We start from the raw sequence: 17,877 nt of genomic DNA on the forward strand, positions 1-17,877 counted from the left end.
AAAGAAGTAATCACATCTAGACATCAGTCTGATTATGGTACTAATAGGGATAATTTAATGACCTTTAGAGGAAGAGTGTATGTCCCTAACCAGTTGGTTGTTAGACAATTAATTTTAAATGAGTTTCATAGGAGCCTTATACTACCCGCCCAGGGTAAAATGTTTTCTGCAATAGAGAAGGTTATTTTTGGCCTAGTATGAGGAAAGATATTGCACAATTGAATACCAACATCCAACTAGATTACTCCATCCATTACTAATAATTAAATGGAAATGTGAAACCATTACATTGAATTTTAAAATAGGTCTACATAAGTCCAAGAAACAAAATGACTCAATTATGGTTGTGGTGGATAAGTTGAGCAAAACATCCCATTTTATTATTCTACAATCTACATATAAAATTGTCCAAACCGCCGAAATTTTATGAAGGAAATATTTTAGTTGCATGGGATACCTGAAGTGTTCATCTCTGATAGGGATGTAAAATTCACTTCTGCATTTTGGAAAACTTCTTTTACTAGACATGGCACCCAAATCTAATTCAGTCCCACATACCACCCACAACTAGATGGAAAGACTGAACGAGTAAATTAATGTTAAGAATGTATGTTATGCAACATCTGACCATGTGGTAAGATAATCTTCACCTCGATGAATTTGCATACAACAATAGTTTTCATGAGTCATCGAAAATGAGCCCTTTTGAACTATTATATGGAAGAATATGCAAGACACCTACTAATTGGAGCAGTCTAGAAGATAAGTTGATAATATCACTAGATATGCTAGCTGAAATGGAACAAACTATAAAGAAATTTTTCTACAATTTAAAAGTTTCTCAAGACCAAGAGAAAACACATGCTCATAAGAAGAGGACTTATATGGAGTTCTGAGTGGGATACCATTAATGTTCCTCAAAATCACAACAATAATTTTGAGATCCAAAGCCTACCAACTTTAATTATCAACTGGGGGTTCATACAAACTTAAGAGGTGACAATGTGATATGCATAGTATGTCAAGTTATACTCATGCCACCTTTAAGCAATGGATTAGATCAAGGCATGCATAGAGCACTCTTTTAACTATCTCGAGGAAGGAAATTCCATGGAAATAGAAGGTTCTACTCTAACATCAGGAATGGAAATATTATTCTACTTGTATAAATGAAAATGATATTTATGAAATGTAAAGGTTAACTCTAGTTGCATGAATGTAAATACTATGATAATTCCATAAATGAGAAATACTAATCTACTTGCATAATGTAAACCTTACGCTACTTGCAGAAATATAAATCATTAGTCTAATTGTAGAATGTGAAAGGTTGTGTTGAAAAGGAAATTTAATATATCAACAAAAACACTTGTAACTAAAATTGTAAGAAAACATGAATTAAAGAATCAAGCCTAATCTAATTTTCATTGATGGTTTCAAAGAAAATTATCTTTAGTGATAGAGCCCATGTGCATTTCATAAAAACCATAACTACTATTCAAATTTGGGAATCTATCTTCTAACCTTAATTGCATAATATACTTGTAATGAAGAAATGGTAGGAATAGAGTGGTCTTTCATCCTCCAAAATCATCCTCGTGGTCCATAGAAGAATTTTGGGGATAATATTTGCAGTGGGTTAATTTTCCATGGTTTTTCCAAAAAAAATATTCGCCAATTTCCCATTTTTCTAAAAATGATTCACCTAATTTTTACAATATAAAATTATGTTAACTTAAAAACTTCCAAAATTAGATAGGAGACTATATATAAAAGAATTATAAATTTGAATATTTTTACAAATATATCAACAAACATTTTATAGTTTGCATATTATAGACTACAGAAAGTCGCCAAGGTTTCTAAACTTTAAGATAAATTTCCATCCTTTAAATTTTCCCTGTCGAGGTCATTATTCGAGCCTAAGCGAGAAAAATCAAGCTTTTAGAGAAAATGTGGTTAATTTTGGATAGTGTTATAGGATGCTACAGGACTACTACATGATTGCTAGAGGATGCTACTGGATTTTCTTGTTTTGTTATAGGATTGGATCCATGAGAATCTTGAGGGTGGAGAAAGTGTTATGAATGTGTGAATGCGGAGATATGGGTGCGTGAAGATTTTGTGAGTCCTTTTACAAGAATAGAACCTCTTATAGGCCCATCTTGCACAAAATAAAACACTCATAGTGTCCTTCAATGACCCAAAAATGTGGTTTTAGTAGTAGAGTTTTGAGGGAAATGTGAGATGAAAAGGAAGAGGTTGATGATTACAAGAGAGATGTAGGATTAGTGTTACAATCCTACAAGCCACTAGTAGTACTCGTAGACAAACAAGCAATCCCTTTTTGTACTTGAAAATAATGCCAAGCTAATGATCAAATTGTAGCAAAATGAATTAGACAAGAAAGGATGAGTTGAATTTTATGAAACCAAGAAGGAAAGGAGGAATTGAACTTTATTTCATTCATCATTGATCTATCGTATAACATGAATCTAACCTATATACATAAAATCTTGAAGAATAATGTGATTTAATTGCAGAAAAAAAGTATGAAAGGGAGCAATGATCCAAACCCTAGTAATATGCAAAGGAAAATAACAACATATTTTTGGCTTCCTACCGTAGACGCATCAACCACACTTCCCACAAGAGAGGTGTCATTCAAGCCTATAACAATGAATTTTTTTCTTGTAACTTCTACTAAAAGAAAGAAGGAAATGATACTACTAAATATTATGCATAAATAAGACACACAAAGAAAGATTTGAGACTTTGGGTTGGGCCCTAACCTAGGGAGACTCAACCCTTTGAAAAAACTTAGACGTGAGACAATAGTAAACTTTTCATTGACATAAAATAAATTTCAAGTACACCATGCAAATGAAAATGGAAATGATAATCTCAAGCTCTTAGTTCTTAGTAGCTCTTCCTTGCTTCAAAAATTTAAATCCTAGTGATCCCTCAGGCTTGTATATTTATACAAAGATGACTGAGCAACAATCTTCCCAGAAATAGGATTGCTTCCCTCCAAAATATTGAAAAAAGTGGATCTAGATCCCTTAGATCCTCACAATTACTTGATTTCATTGGCTTCCAGTAGAGCTTGAGTTGTTGATGAGTGATTTTAGGGATCAAGTTGAGTTGAAGGAGAGTAAATGCAGGGGGAAAGCCTCCTACATATTCTCCAGATGCCTCCAACATGCCTATGCATTGTAAATTCACTAAAACAATATATTTTCCCTACACATTAACCACATTAGGCCACAAAGTATGACAAAAAATCCTTTAATCTTCCTACTAAGTGCATTATAGCCCAAAAGATGTTCATTGAGAAAAGAAGAATTTATAGGCTGGAGGATAGCAAAATGGACATTATATTATACCTATTGATGGGGCCCATCATCACCCCTTTATTGAAAGTGTTTATCATCATATGAGAAACTTAATCATTGATTTATAGCTCATGTATGGCCCCGGTGGCCCCTCTAACATAAAATCTTGAAGAAAAATGTGATTTAATTGCAAAAACAGAGTCTGCAAGAGAGAAATTATCTAAATCCTAGTAATATGCAAAGGAAAATAACCACATATTTTTTCCTTCCTACGGTAGACTCATCAACCACACTTCCCACAAGAGAGGTGTTAATCAAGCTTGTAACAACAATTTTTTTGCAAGTAACTTCTACTAAAACAAAGAAGGAATTACTACTAGTAAATATTATGCATAGATAAGATACAGAAATAGAGATTGTGGCCCGTGGGTTGGGTACTAACCTAGGGTTACTCAACCCTCTAAAAAAACTTAGATGTTAGACAATAGTAAAATTTTCATTGACATAAAATAAATTTCAAGTACATCATGCAGAGGAAAATGGAAATGGCAGTTTCAAGCTCTTAGCCCTTAGTAGCTCTTCCTTGCTTCAAAAATATTAATCCTAATGATCACTTAGTCTTGTATATTTATACAAATATGATTGAGGGGAAATCTTCATGGAAAGAGGTTTGCTTCCCTCAAAAATATCGAAAATAGAGGATTTAAATCCCTTAGATCCTCATAATTACTTGATTTCATTGGCTTCCAGTAGAGCTCGATTTGTTGATGAGTGATTTTACGGATCAAGTTGAGTTGAAGGAGAGTAAATGCAGGGGAAAAGCCTCCTACATCTCCTCTAGATACATCCAATGTGCCTTTGCATAGTAAATTCACTAAAAAATCCTCTTTTCCTACACATTAACTACATTAGGCCAAAAGGTATGGCAAAAATTCCTTTAATCTTCCTACTAAGTACATTATAGCCAAAAAGATGTTAATTAATGTGAGAAAAAAATAATTTATTGGTTGGAGGATTAAAAAATGGGCATTGTAATATACCTATTGATGGGGCCCATCATTACCCCCTTACTGAAAGAGTTTCTCATCCTATGAGAAACTTAATAACTAATTTATAGCTCATGTATGGCCCTGGTGGCCTCTTTGACATCCTAAGGCACATCAAATGGAGTGCCTTCCTATGGTTAGAATCATGCACTTGCCTCTACGGTTGTCGACTCCCTTTATTCCTCTTCTTGATAACTTCTCTCTTGTAGGCCTAATAGAAAGGGATGATTGATCTTTATCCCTATCCAATTAATCTTCAATCTTTGAAAAATTATTTCATAAAATGGGGTTTCATCTAAAGAATATCTTAGCCTATCATGGGATTCATATTCCCTAATTTGTAGGTTATGGGGTAGAGCATGTCATATCCTTTGGCAAGCATACAAACTCTTGTTCCCTAACAACCTAAAGGTATCTTCGAAATGGAGGACAGTTGTTCTTGTTTTTCCATGTAGTAAGGGGCCAATTTGGGATCAGAAAATATAATTTTATGGTTTCTTATGTTAGTCTTACGGCTTATTAACTCTACTGTGATGTATAGGGGCTAACTTGCTTCTTTGGCCATAATCCTCTTCACTTCCCGAGCCCTTATTTCTTCATGGGAAAGCTAAGAGGATGGGGCCATCAATTGTGCATATCCCCACCTTGAATTAGGGTCACAAAGGTTCATGCTTGTGAGGATCATGTTGTTCATAAAAAATTCAACCAATTTGGCCCTATATTCAATGCTTACTTATTGTCGGAAGTCAACAAACTTCCTATAATCCTGAAATAGGTGAGAACCTTATTGTGCCAATGTCTTCATTTTTAATTGCAACCATTGTTATTTGACGGAGATGGCATATGATTTGGATGGTTTCCTCCACTAGATAACCTCTATGGAGAAGCTTTCCATGGTGGAAATTTGTCCTTCCCTTTCCTGTAGTTGTTCTCTTAACCTCTAGTTTTCTAACTGTAGTTTCTCCCTCATGATTGATTCTTTGAGCCTCAAGGTGGTCATTTCCTTACCCATTTGTTGCATATTTTCCTCAATGAAGCCTACATCCTCTACTTTATTCAATTTGGAAATATGCATCCTCTACTAAGTTCCAGTTATTTCCTTTTCTAATTCAAATAGGAGGGGAATTGCGAACGTTTCAGGTATAATTATTGATGCTTCAACAAACTTGTAATAGGATCCACGATCGGGATGTGAATTGGGCTCTTTCAGTCCTCATGGACCCTCGCCCTCCTCTTGAGGTTTTTTTACCCCTTCTTGTAGTAGTTTCTCCCTATCCTCTAGCAATTCTCTTATTTGATCAGCAAGGTGGTTTATGCTTATAGTTTCTTAGTTGTGACTATCATAGTGGTTGTCCTTCTCATAGGTGTCAGAGATTGCATTCTCACCGCTTTGAGGGTGGTAACCTCCTCAAATTTCCCTTTTCTTATTCCTAATTATCCTTCTTGGTGGTTGAAAAATTCTTCAATTGTAATTGTAATTTTTGAAGGAGCTTGAGGCTTACCTTGTTTTATCATAGTGTTCTCCCTTATTCTAAAGTATAAGCAGCATTTATTGGTCTACCTCCTCTTATTATAGGTGCGCTAAGCGATGCTAGGGTAGAAAACACCTCTTATTATGTATTCTATTCTGAGAGGCTTATTTTCTACTTTTCGTTTCTCTTCTTCTAAGGTCTAGAGGGCTCTCCAAGGGTCTATTTTGCTACCTTTTGTCCCCCTTCCTCCTCCTTCCTTTTTGTCTAGCTTCTCCCTCAATTTTTTGTTCCTTATATTCCGTTTCTTCCTAAATTTCCTAATCCTTCTCTTCAACTTATTCTTCCTATTATTCAACCTCTTCTAACTCTTATAGTTTACCTTCGACACTATATTTGGTGGTCTCTTCATGTTGTGTCAAGGTTTGGACTTGTGCCTCAATGAAGGCCTCCATATCCATGTCCACAAAATCAAGCTATAACGAAGGGCTCTTGAGGTGACTTAAGGAATTCATTATGATGAGCCTTATGAGGACATGATGGGAAATGTATTGGTGTTTCCTTCTCTCACCCTCTAGCTAATTTCAATCATGGATTGAAGGAGAAAATGTGGAACATTGAGCCTGCTTGGGATGGGAAAAAAATTTGGAACCTCATCTCATAGAGTAGTCTAAATTGATAGGCATACACAACACTCAAAATTCCTTCACAAGATATGTACTTTAGGATTCTATTGGCCACTTCATCCCAAGGGTAAGGGAGGCTCTCCCTTATAACTCCATTCTTGTATTCAACTAGTTTTTCTCTATCGAGGAAGAAATTTTTCTTAGTTGTGATGGATTTTGTTCTATCTTCTTTTCCTTGTCTAACTCCTAAATGTATGGTTGTCACTTTTCTAATGAAAAATACATTCAAATGGATGGAAAGTCCCCTTACAATAGTGTTTTCACTATCTTCCCCTTGAGAGTGAAGGGTTGTGGCAAATTCATGGGTTATCTCATCATTATACCCCTTTAATTTTTCAAAGAACCTCATCCATTGGTGGCTTAGGAATATATATATATATATATATATATATATATATATATATATATATATATATATATATATATATGTATGTATGTATATATGTATGTATGTATGTATGTATGTATGTATGTATGTATATGTATGTATATATATATATGTATATATATATATATATATATATATGTATGTATATATATATATATGTATATATATATATATATATATATATATATATATATACATATATATGCATATATATATATATATATATATATATATATTATATATATATATATATATATATATATATATATATATATATATATATATATATATATATATATATATATATATATATATATATATATATAGATAGATATATAAAACATGGGATGTTGACGGATTTTTTTATTGTCTATCGATTCCCTTCTATTCAAACCCCCTCCCATGTTTCCTACTGATGATTCCTCAATTTTCTCAAATAATTTTCTGCGAAGTTTGTATTTTGAGAAGCCTAGGGTTTCAAGACAAGGGTGAGAGGGTTAGAACTCTTCTTCTGGTTAGAGGGATGAGAATTATATGTAAAACTTAAATTAAACAACATATACTACTAGCTTTCCTCCCATATATATATATATATATATATATATATATTATATATATATATATATATATATATATATATATATATATATATATATATACTTTTTAAGAGAAATTCAACTCTGCAATGATTCGCTATATGATGTCTATACACGCGTAATTTCAACTAAACCATTTTATTTTTTTACCATGAAAGGTGAGGTGAAAAGAACTACTTACCCTTCCATATGTGATTTGTTCATGACTTTTGGTGTTTGCAGGAAATTTTTAGTTAATTCAGATCCTCTTTCCACTCTTGGCCTAATCCTGTAACAACTGCTTTGAAATCCTGCAACAATTTCTACTATCATGTAGAAACTACCTCAGATCTTGTAGCACCTACTTCTAATCCTATATCATCCTCTAGCTGACCTTGTAGATTTCTTTTAGCACCCTAGGGGACCCTTGGTCTTAGCTAGCTCAACTCTGGATGGCTTAGTGGGCCTCTCCAAACATTTTGGGAACACGATTCTCAGTACAAATGGAATCGTGGCTATCCTTTTTATTTCCTTTTGTTATAGTGGGCTTAGTGTGATTTGTAAGCTAGCCCCTACTTGCCATACACGTGATTCTTGTTATGGACTATTGGCCCCCACTCCCCATAATTATCACCCCGCTTATTTTGACTTTTCCATGTTTCATGAAAGGTTAGTCAACTACACATTGACTATCTTAGGGTGGACAAGTTTGTTGGCCACCTCCAACCTATAGAATGCATCACTCATCAATTAAAATCCATTTTGAGCCATTATTTACTTAAAGGAAAGGTGAGGAGTTTCATACCTGAGCCTACCTCGTGATGTCAAGTTGATGTTGATGTCTGCATGCTGCTTCTAGATAGTGATCGATCTGTTGGCCTCTAGAGGTGCTATATTTTATGATATTTTTCCATGCATTGGTCCTTCTCTACACAATATATATATATATATATATATAGATATATATATATATATATATATATATATATATATATATATATATATATATATATATATATATATATATATAGATATATAGATATATATATATATATATATATATATATATATATATATATATATATATATATATATATATATATATATATATATATGTTCCAGACTCAGTCAAGTCTTCTACTTCAGGTTCTTCAAGGATTGATCCACTGATGTTGGAGGTGATCAATGACTCTATATCTACTCTTAAAGAGTGGTGTGGCTTCCCAATATCTCATGAATGGTATCTTAATGCTTAAGGATGGTCAAGTTTTAATTCTAGAGGCTTCAAGTGCCTTTGACTGTGGTTTTGTAGGGTTTATGCAAGATGCTACATGATTGGATCCTTTCCTGTAGCAGCCACACATACTCTTCCAAATTCACAATATCCTTCATGAAATACAATTAGAAGCTCAAATAATTCATGGTGAGCCTATTGACAAGGACTCTAAACTCTGATGGTGGTGAAAACTCATGTAGAAGGAGAAGAAATGTGTTTTTTCCATGAACAAAGGTGAATTTTTTGATAAAAAAGTAGTTAAATGATGTGGATGGAAGATGATGGAGGTTTGGTGAACCTATCCTTTCATTCCGCTAAGAAAAACATAATATATGACCCCTATCTCTATGTTGATCTAAATCTAATAACAATTATGTTCAATCTTGTAGTAGCTCAGGACAATGTTGTAGCATTGCAGGAATGACGCAGGATTGAGTGAGACAGGTTCCCTGATGATGGAGGAATGTAGGGAGATAGATGGAGTGATTAAGGACATGAAGGAGGATACCTTGGGCAGTGGAAATATGGATGTGGACCCCCAACATCCCTTGACTGTAGTTCTTTGACCGTAACTGGAACCCTACAAAAAAGCTTGCTTGAAAAACTAGTGTAAGGGCTCCTTTACCTCTATGTTGTTTTATCCTTCTCTTTCTTCATGTTTTGTCTTTTTTCCCTCATTTTTTGTTTTTCATAAGACCAGTAGGCTTTCTCCAAATAGATTTTAAATATGCAGACTTGCCTAAGGAATCTCAAAGGAGGTTTTCACCTAGGTATCTTTTTATTTATTTTTCTCTTTTCTACTCTTGGCCCTTGGGCTACCTCATGGTGGTTTTCAACCCTAGAGTTCGCCTTAGGTGCATCACAGAGGTTTTCACATTTTCTCTTTATTTTATTTTTTCCTTTTTTTTTCTTTGCCTTATTTTGTTAAATAGAGGTTTGATGAACTAAGGGTTGCGAGGCCCCCAAATACATTCAGATCCTTACTTACTAAATTAGTAATCTCCTCTTTTGGCAAAAGATTTTTATATAAATTTAACGGGTAATCATTAAAAGGAAATGGAATGCCTTCCTCATAAATTGTTCTTACTCAGACAAATCCATTCTCATAACATTTTTCACCTAGATAGGGGCCCAACCACCTTGTCATCAATTTCCCTTTGATATCCTTGAACCTCAAATCATACATAAGGGCTCAATCACCCTCTTGGAACACTCTCTCCCTAATGTGTTTTTCATGCCAAATATTCCTCTGCAATTGGAGTACCTTAGTTTTCTTGAGAGCTTTCAATATGAACTCATCCAAACCATTGATTTGGAGTAGCCTATCTTTTGTGCTACAGTGAGGTCTAAATCCGACTATGTTTCCATCCTCAAGGTAACATATTTAGACTCAATGAAAAACATGGATTTCTTTCCATAAACCAAATCAAATGGGGTGAATCAAGTGGTGGTCTTCCAGGTGTATTGTGGGATCAATTGGCCTCTACAAGTTGGTTCTCCCAATCCCTTCTACTACTACTAACATCCTTGGTCAAAATTTTCTCCAAAGCTTAATTTATGACCTCCACTTTCCCATTTTCCTAAGGGTGATAGGTAGTGGATTTCTTGTGTTTGATGTGGTGCTTCTTGATGATGTCTTCAATAATTTGAGGTGAACTATGCCCCTTGATCAGTGACCAAATACCTTGGAAAACTAAGCTTGTAAAAGATGTTTCCCGTATAAATGTGGCCACTTTCTTCCTGGTCATGTCCTTTACTGCCTTTGCTTCATACCACTTGGACAGGTAATAAGTGCAGACAACGATATACCTCTTTTTCCTAGATGGGGGATCAATGGGACCACTGAAATTGATGTCCACTTCTCAAATGGCTCCAGAGTCACTTGTTGTTATAGGGGCATCTCATCCTTGTCTATAGGCTTTCCCATCCTCTTGCACTCATCACATCTAATGTGTACCTATTTTCATTTTTATGTAGAGTAGGCCAGTAGTAGCCAACTTATAGAACTTTGAAGGTTGTCCTCTTAGTATAAAAATGGCCTCCATAGGGTTCATTATGGAATACTGAGAGGATGTCAAATACCTCATTCTCTCTGACACATATTCTCTTAATATGATCTAGCCCCAACTTGAAGAGGTTTCCCCCAATCTAGGTGAAAAGCACACTCTTCATAACAATCTTGTTCTTCCCCTTAGAGGATAGATTAGGAGGGAACCTACAAGAAACCAAGTAATTTTCTATATTAGAAGATAACACCAAGATGGAAAAGAGGTGTTCATCTAGAATTTGATCATCTACCATCTCCTCATTTCCTGCAACCATGGTTAGTCTTGACAAAAATTCTATAACTGCATTCTCCTTCATTGGCTTATCAACAATAGTTAGATCAAATTATTGCTATAATAATAACCATCTAATGATTCTAACATTGGAACTATGTTTTTTCATTAAATATTTAATGGTTTCAGGATCAGTATGAATGAATCCATGATATCTAGCGATATAATATTTAAAATTATTCAAAGAATGCACCACAACTAGGAGTTACTTTTCAGTGATTATACAGTTGAGTTCAACTTTAGAAACATTCTTACTGATGAAGTATATAAGATAGGGAAATTTGTATTCCACTTGTCCTAAGACTGCCGCTACATATTATCTGATGCATTTTTATGGATTTCAAAACACAATGCCCAATTGGGGCCTCTAAGCATGGGTTTTGGGGTCAAATTTTGTTTATGTTTTTCAAATGCCTCTTGGCACTTGTTTTTCTAACAAAAGTTTAAATCTGTAGCTAAAAATCCAAATAGGGGTGAGGCAAACATACTAAATTCCTTGATGAATCTTCTATAATATCCATCTAATCTAAGGAAGCTTCTCACATCCCTTCGTTTTTGAAGGGTAGGGACCTTTTTAATGATGGAAAAGTTGTTGGGGTCAACCTGGATCCCCTACTTCGATATGAAATGGTTTAGGACAATCCCTGCATTCATAAAAAACTCACATTTCTTGGGACATAAAATGAAATATTCATCTCAATATATTTCCTTAAGGCTTTTCATAGACTATAAAGAACCTCTAGAAAATCACTCCCATAAGGGGTGAAATCCTCCATGTATATATTAATGGTGTCATGCACAAGGTCAACAAATATATTGAAGACTTCGATCTGCAAAGTAGCTGGGGAATTACACAAACTGAATGGAAGGACCCTATAGGATATGGTCCCCTATGCACATGTGAATGTGGTATTATCTTGGTCCTCGAGGATGATATCAATTTGGATATATCCACTAAATTCATCTAGGAAGGAAAATAATTTCTTCCTTGTAAGTCCATCTAGGACTTGATCAATGAAAGTCAGAGGGAAATGACCCTTCTTTGTAACCTTATTAAGTTCTCTATAATAAAAAAAAATCCTCCACTTCCCATTTTTCTTGGGTGTTATGACAAGAGGCAACACCTACTCACTATCTGAAATGGGGTATATGAACCCTACATCTAGCATCTTTTGTATTTCTTCTTTTACAATGTCCTTACATTCATGATTCATCCTCCTTTGGGGATGGCACATAGGTTTGTATCCCTCCTTGATGTAGATATGATGAGTACAAACTAAGGGATGCACCACTTTCATTTCCTTGTAGTCCCAAGTAAAGGCATCAAGATGTTTCCTCGACACAATGCATAATTGCTCTTCTTGCTCGGTGAAGTGGGAGAGGTTGATTTTTAGAGTCTTGTATGGGTTGATTTCCATAACCTTAGCATGATATAGATTACAATCACACAACACATATAGGTACATGGATTTTTCATAGGTTTCTCTAAGGATTCTTGCACCAATTCATCAATTGGCATGGCAGTAGGAGGTTGTTTCTAAAAGAAGTGGTCAATAAGGTCATCTTCATCTAGCTTCCTACCTCCCATAACAATGTCTAGTGTACAATATCGGTCGAGGGATGATTGATAAAGTTTTTCTTCTTCCTCATCCTCTATAAATTAGGGTAATTCATGTTCAACAGAGGGTTGAGCATGGGGGGATATACTACAATCTTCTTTGAGAGATGCTCATTCTTAATGGTTATGTTCCCAGCCTTGCAACTAGTGTAAGCATTAGTAGTGGCCAACAGAGGTATCCGTAGGATGAGAAGGTAACCATTAAACTTGGTTTTAGGATGGAGGACAAGGAAACATTTGGGATACTCCCAAGAGTGGATAGAGACCATCATATCCTTGGTAACTCCTTTAGGGGATACTGTGGATCTATCTGCAAGTTGTAGTACTATAATGGTCTTCCTCAAGGCTCCTTAGAGGTTGAGATTTAGCATGTCTTCCTTGGTCATTACATTGATTTATACCCCAATTTCAATTAGGGTATTAGGGACCACAATCTTATTAATGTGCACATCCACTCCTAGGATACTAGGATCCAAATACATTTTGGAGATCACCCTCCCAAGCATTAGATTAGACAATGAACAACAACATTCATAGTGGGGGAATCTCTTTTTCTTCTCGTAGGCCTCTTGAAACATTCTTCCCCGATAAGCTTGTTGTAAATGGGGGCATCTTTTATAGCTCGGAGAAGGGGTATTTTAACCCAAAAATTCTTCAATTCTTGCAAAAGTTAAACCCCTTATAGGGTATGCTATTTTGGTTGGACCAAACATTTAGGATAGAGAGGTGCATTGGCTTGAGGGGTATTATCTTCCTTCTCTTCTTCAAGATATTCAGGTGGAGAAGGTGGGCGAGAATTTGGAAGTACCTTTTGAGACCAGAGATTGTTTTCTTGGACTATTTTTAAACGCATTTGTGCATTTTTGAACTAATTTATTTAAAAGTAGTCCATTCGTTGGTTATACGATGGAGTTGTTTAATGATGCGTTTGTGAGGAAGCTACAAGGGAAATTCAATCTTTATAAAAGGAGTAATCCTATGAAAGAGGCTATGAGCATGATATATGTGCATGTGTTCCCTCTCTCGGCTCTTTATTCTAACTTTACTCTCCAAAGTTTCAGTTTAAACTTGAGTTTTGTAATAGAATATTATTGCTTCTCACTTTGAGTTTGAACTTGAATTATATTCAAAGTCTGAGTTTGAAGTTGAGTTCCTTACTGGACGACATCATTGAGAGTGTGAATCTCTTGCATACAACAAAGTATCCTCAATTTTATTCGAATGCACAGTCTATGGCGTCCATGCATGTCCATTTATAATGGAGCTATGGTATATGCATGTTTTCATATATATATATATATATATATATATATATATGCACATTGGTTTATATTTGTGTGATGTGTGGATATGCATATCTCATGTAGACAACTGGATGTATGCTCGTGTATTATCATGCATTAGATAGATATGAATAAAATAATTTTGCATCCACTATATATATTTATAAATAAAGCAAGTTCAAAAAATTCACACTAAAGATAATTCCTAAATAAAATAACTAAAATTAATAATATTATTCAGATAAATGACATAATTAGTATTATTTAAAAATTATAGAAAAAATAATAATATTAAAATTAAAGTATATATATATATATATATATATATAAAGATATATGAAAAAATATGTTTATATATGTAATCCAAATATATTTATTACATTTTTTTTACCAAGTAAATGTAAAATAATTAGAAAATAAATATTTATATAACAAATCTAGACGTATAATAATATTACTATTTAATAAGTATGAAAGTGTTTGATTCTAATTGATATATATATATATATATATATATATATATATATATATATATATATATATATATAGATATATATAGATTATATATATATATAAATATTATTATTATTATTATTATTATTGTTTATATATATCACTTCACATTAAAATGTAGTACATTGATAATTGCAACACAAAACCACGAATTGGATGGATTGTTATAGCATATTCTTGGAGTTTCAAGTTTTTCTAAAATTAAATTAATTTTTTAATTACAATAAAAAATAAAATTTATTAAGAAATATTTAAAATAATATAATCATTTTTCTATAGGTTATTAGGAAATATTCTACATAGTATAATCATTCTGATATGTTTCTTATTTTCTTTACCAAGATAAAGTTGTTAATTTTTATTTTTTTTAGATTTTTTTCTTTCTCATTAGGTTTTTTTTCTTGAAGTTTCACCCATTCATTTTTCCTTACCAAATATTTTTTACATTTTTACATTTCATTTGAAAGACGGAGGTGGTATGTGGGAATTATGTAATGTTTTTTTACTTGTTTTTACTATGAAAAACTTGGTAAATGTTGGGCCAAGGTGAAGAGTCTATTGAGACATTTTATGCATAGAAGTTTTAATTTTCCATTTAAGAAAATTTTAGGAGTCTTGGGTTGACTAGAAGAGACTTCCAAATTAAAAATTTCTTTTACTAGACACTCATAGAGAGTTACTCCTTCTCTCCTTAGAGATAAAAGTATCTTAGTAGGAAAAGAAGCCAAGGAATGTGGAGGGAAAAGGTTGGAGGCATCTTGGACTAGAAAAGGGAATCTAAAAGGAATAAGAGACTTCTAAATGAAAACTTTCTTTTACTAGACAATTATAGATAGTTACTCCTTCTCTCCTTATGATAAAAGTATCTTACTGGGAAAATAAAAGGAATGTTGATGGAAAAGTTTGGAGGCATTTTGAATGAGAAAAGGGAAAAGGAATCTAAAAGGAATAACCTTGAACATGACACTATTAATGTTGGGCAGGATGCTCTTAAAGGTATTCTTGAGTTGGAGGATGAGCCAATGGAAGCCCTAAGTCAAACTTGTAAACCTCAAGGATTCATGGTTGGATTGTGTGGACTTGGTGCCAGAGAATATATTTTACTAAGCACTGTCTTGAAATTGAAAGGGCTAGGGGGAGTATTGGACATGATTGCGATAATTAGAGGTTGGGAGGAGAGGTATATCTCTAGTTGAATTCCCTGACTATCTAGGCAACACAGATATGTATAAATTTTCCTGGAAAGTGTTAGGAAACCAACTCACAAAAAGAGATGAAAGATAGATCAATGCTTTAGAATTCAGCCTCTTCAAGCTGACAACCTCCTTTACATTACAAAAATGGACAATTCTTGGATGACACAAATGACTAAACCTCCCTTCTATATATAGGAGTCTAAGGGGTTACAATATAATCAAGCCCAGATAACACTAATAACATAAGGGAACAAAAATAACAATTGTGGGTTTCTATGGGGCATACTAATAACAATATGGGGACAATAGGGGCACAATAATAACAATAAGGGATACAATAACAATAGTAATGGGGGAATCACTAGTATTATAGGGGACTAACATGCCCGTCTCCTTCCGAAAAGCATTGTCCTCAACACTTGAGTAGTTGTCAATGCTTCTGTATGAAATTCTCATCCTCCCATATGGAATCTTCAATGGATAAGTTCTTCCACTTGATGAGATACTCTGAAATTGGTCAATTTCGTAGTTGTCGAGTTCTTGTTTCCGTGACTATTTTCGGTTCCAATATGATTTTTCCGTCCTCTTCAAGTTCTGGAAATATTGTTTCAACTGGGAGCTTTTCACCTATAGCCTTCTTTAAACATGAAACATGGAAAACTAGGTGCACTTGGGAAGTTGCAAGAAGCTCCAATTTGTATGCCATAGTGCCAATCTTTTGCAAAACCTTGTAAAGACCATAATAATTTGGTGATAATTTATTATCCTTATTAGCTTGCTTGAGGGACATTTGTTTATATGGTTGTAGCCATAGGAATACCCAATCACCTACATCAAAACTTATTTCGTTGTGATGTTGATCTGCCTGTTGTTTCATTCTATTCTGTGCCAATGTGATGTTATCCTTTAAGAGTTGGAGAACTTGTTATTGATGCTCAATGTGATGTTCCACTTCTTGAAACTTAGAATTTTCTCTTAAATATGATGTGATGGATGGTGGATGATATCCATAAAGTGAAATAAATGGGGTCATTTTTGCTGCAGTATGGAAGGAAGAGTTATACCACCATTCAACCAGAGGCAACCATTTGACCCATTGTGTCTATTTATCAGATACAAAGCAACAAAGATATCCTTCTAAACATTTGTTTACTATCTCATTTTTCCCATCAGATTAAGGATGATAAGATGATCTATGAGCTAACTGAGTACCAAGACAACAAAATAATTTTGTCCAAAAATTTCCAGTGAAAATGGGATCTCTATCGCTTAGAATAACCTTTGGGTTTCCATTTAGCTTCTAAATTGTTTCCATAAATGTAGTAGAAACTATACTGTCTTTAAATGGATGTCATAATGCACAAAAGTGTGCATACTTGGTAATTTTGTTAACTATCACCATGATGACATGCTTTTTTTCGGACTTGGGTAAACCTATGATAAAATACATTGAAACCTCCTCCCAACATTGGCTTGGAATGGATAAAGGTTGTAATAAACATGGGGTCTTAATTGTTTCAACTTTATTTTGTTGGCAAACCAAACATTTCACCACAAACTTTTGAATATCTAATTTAAGGCCATCCCAAAAAAATTCCTTCTTAACCCTGTGGTAAGTTTTTAAAAATCCTAAGTGCCCTCCTAAGGGAGAAGTGTGCAATTCCATAAGAATCTTTTGTTTGAGTTAGGAATTATTACATAGGTATAAGCGATCTTGGTACCATAATGAATCATTTTTCTAGCTAAATGTATTAGATGTACTGGGATCTTGTAACTTTTGAATGAGTGCCCACACTTCTTTGTCATTCCTCCATTCCTCCCTTAATTCATTTATCCAATCTGGCTAGATAATAGAAATGGAACATAACAACGCTTCCGCATCCTCATCCTTTCTTGAGAGTGCATATGCCACAAGATTTTGCTTCCCTTTTTTGTAGATGATTTCAAATTCATAACTCAACATCTTTGTGACCCATTTTTGTTGCTCTTTAGAGGATAATCTTTTTTCTAAAAAGTATTTAAGACTATCATGATTCATTTTTACCATGAAGTGTCTTCCCATTAGGTAGGGTCGTTATTTCTTAAGTGCATGTAGTATTGCCAACATTTCCTTCTCATAAATAGCTTTGTGTAAATACTTTCCCTTGATTGGA

This window comes from Pinus tabuliformis, chromosome 3_2 (assembly GCF_031772625.1).
Source record: "Pinus tabuliformis cultivar Carrire ecotype Pingquan chromosome 3_2, CPIR1, whole genome shotgun sequence".
Taxonomy (NCBI): domain Eukaryota; kingdom Viridiplantae; phylum Streptophyta; class Pinopsida; order Pinales; family Pinaceae; genus Pinus; species Pinus tabuliformis.